Here is a 2,500-nt window from a genome sequence, read left to right as displayed (position 1 = left end):
TCAACTTGAATATTCAAATGAAGGAATGTGTAATATCTTAAACAATTATTTTAGCTCGGTATTCGTAAACGAAACACCTCAAGGTGAATTCCAAACTGAAACCTGTGAAAAGTCTAGGGTAAACTTACTCACTACGGTAAATATAACAAAAGAAAAAATTAAAAGGTGTATAGACAAACTCAAAGTTAATAAAACACCAGGGCCTGACGGTTGGCATCCAAGAATCTTAAAGGAAATGAAAAATGAGATTGTTGTTCCATTAGAAATTATTTTCAAGAAATCCATCATATCCGGAGATGTCCCAAGAGAATGGAAGCTAGCTAACGTTACTCCCATATTCAAAAAAGGTGACAAAAAGAAACCAAATAACTATAGGCCTATAAGTTTGACTTCAATCGTAGGAAAAATAATGGAAACTATCATCAGAGATGCTATCTAACATCATTTAGAAAGTAACCGTTTGATAAATGATAGACAGCATGGTTTCAGACGGAAACGTTCTTGCGTGACTAACTTACTCGAATTCTACAACACAGTTATCTCGAATTATGACAAAAGAAACAATATAGATTTAGTATATCTAGACTTTGCAAAAGCTTTTGATACCGTCCCACACGAAAGACTACTTACTAAATTAGCTTTGCATAGAATAAGTGGTAGCCTATTAGGTTGGACTAGTAATTGGTTGAATGGTCGAAAACAGAGAGTTGTTTTAAATGGAAAAACTTCTGGATGGAAAAGTGTTGCAAGTGGAGTTCCTCAGGGTTCCGTTCTTGGGCCACTTCTATTCATAGTATATATAAATGATATAGACCATGGACTAAAATCTACTGTTTCCAAATTTGCTGATGATACAAAACTGTGCGGAGTGGCAAATGATCACTCAAACCAATTAGATATTCAAGAAGATTTAGATCAATTACAGCAATGGTCTGAAAAGTGGCTAATGAAATTTAACACAAGTAAATGCAAGGTAATGCACATAGGTAAAAATAACAGTAAGTACGATTACAAGTTATTTGGAAATTCGTTAACAAAAGTGGATAGTGAAAAAGATCTCGGCGTAATTATCAGTAACGACCTCAAATCATCCAAGCAGTGTATTTCAGCCTCTGAGAAAGCAAATAAGATTCTAGGACTGATTGCGCGATCTTTTGATTTCAAAAGTCCATTTGGAATATGCTGTTTCCGTATGGTCACCGAATCTCATTAAAGACATTGACAGACTGGAAAAAGTACAACGGCGAGCCACAAAACTGATTCCAAATATCAAAAATAAATCATAAGAAAATCGACTAAAACATATGAATCTGTTTTCCCTAAAAAAGCGTAGACTCAGAGGTGACTTGATACAGGTCTTTAAAATTCTAAAGGGAATTGACAACATCAAAAGTGACAAAATTTTTACATTGAATGAGAATCAGACAAGAAACAATGGTCTCAAACTGTCCGGAAATAGATTCAATTTGGAAGTAGGTAGAAACAACTTTGCCAACCGTGTAGTTAATGAATGGAATAAACTTCCTGCACAGGTAGTGCAATGTAGTTCAGTTCGAAGCTTTAAGAATCATTTAGATAAATACCTAAGTAAGATGCTGTAATGATTATGATTTATCTTATATTATTTGTTTTTGTTTTGTTATCATTTGTCTGTCTGATTTCCATTTATTATTAGTTATATGTCAATTTATTATTATTTACTATTTACCTGTTTGTTTATTATTTAACTATACCTATGCATTTATTTATGTATTTTATTTAAGTTTATTTATCATAGTTTTTATTTATTATTTTATTATTAATATGATTTTTTTTCGCATCCGACCTAGATATGGATCAAAAGGTCTCCTGTCGGCATGCTCCGCCTTTGTAATCCTTTGTTGTAATATATATATATATATATATATATATATATATATATATATATATATATATATATATATATATGTGTACTGTATATATATATATGTATATATATATATATAATATATATATATATGTATATATATAATATATAATATATATATATATATATATATATATATATATATACATATATGGTTAAAAATACAGCGACTTCTGTATTCATGATCTTGTTGGTACATTCTACTTTGCGAACTGCAGATTTATGCGTAGAGTTGAGCACAAATATTACTGCCAAAAGGCATTGTAAAACACAGTGGAGCGTTCTTAATGTATTCACGACGTTTCGTACACTTTGGACATTTTCAAGTGATATCGATTACAATAAAAAGACATGTTTATATATTGAAATAATAGGGTTCATGTCGCGGGGTGAGGTCACGTAAAAATGATCAAGGGGAGGAATGGTGGTGGAACTCCGTGGGATGGTGGAATTCTGTGGAATGGTGGAACTCCGTGGAGAGGTGGAATTCCGTACAGTAGTGGACTTCATGGACGGAATTATGGCAAGGTCTCTTGATTCCAGATCTAATTTTGGAGACTTCTCTTTAATAAGAGGGGCCTCGAGAATTTGCAA

General features: G+C 32.2%; 1 protein-coding gene across 3 annotated transcripts in view; it reads right to left on the bottom strand.

Moving 5' to 3' along the window:
* Positions 1-2,500, bottom strand: part of Orct (Organic cation transporter) — a 128,407-nt gene that overhangs the window by 12,171 nt on the left and 113,736 nt on the right. The window lies entirely within an intron of this gene.

The sequence above is a fragment of the Oratosquilla oratoria genome, chromosome 24, assembly GCF_046742065.1.
Source record: "Oratosquilla oratoria isolate Oo_2021 chromosome 24, ASM4674206v1, whole genome shotgun sequence".
Classification (NCBI taxonomy): Eukaryota; Metazoa; Arthropoda; class Malacostraca; order Stomatopoda; family Squillidae; genus Oratosquilla; species Oratosquilla oratoria.
The sequence above is the reverse complement of the archived record's forward strand: the minus strand, read 5'-3'. Positions and strand labels throughout refer to the sequence as shown.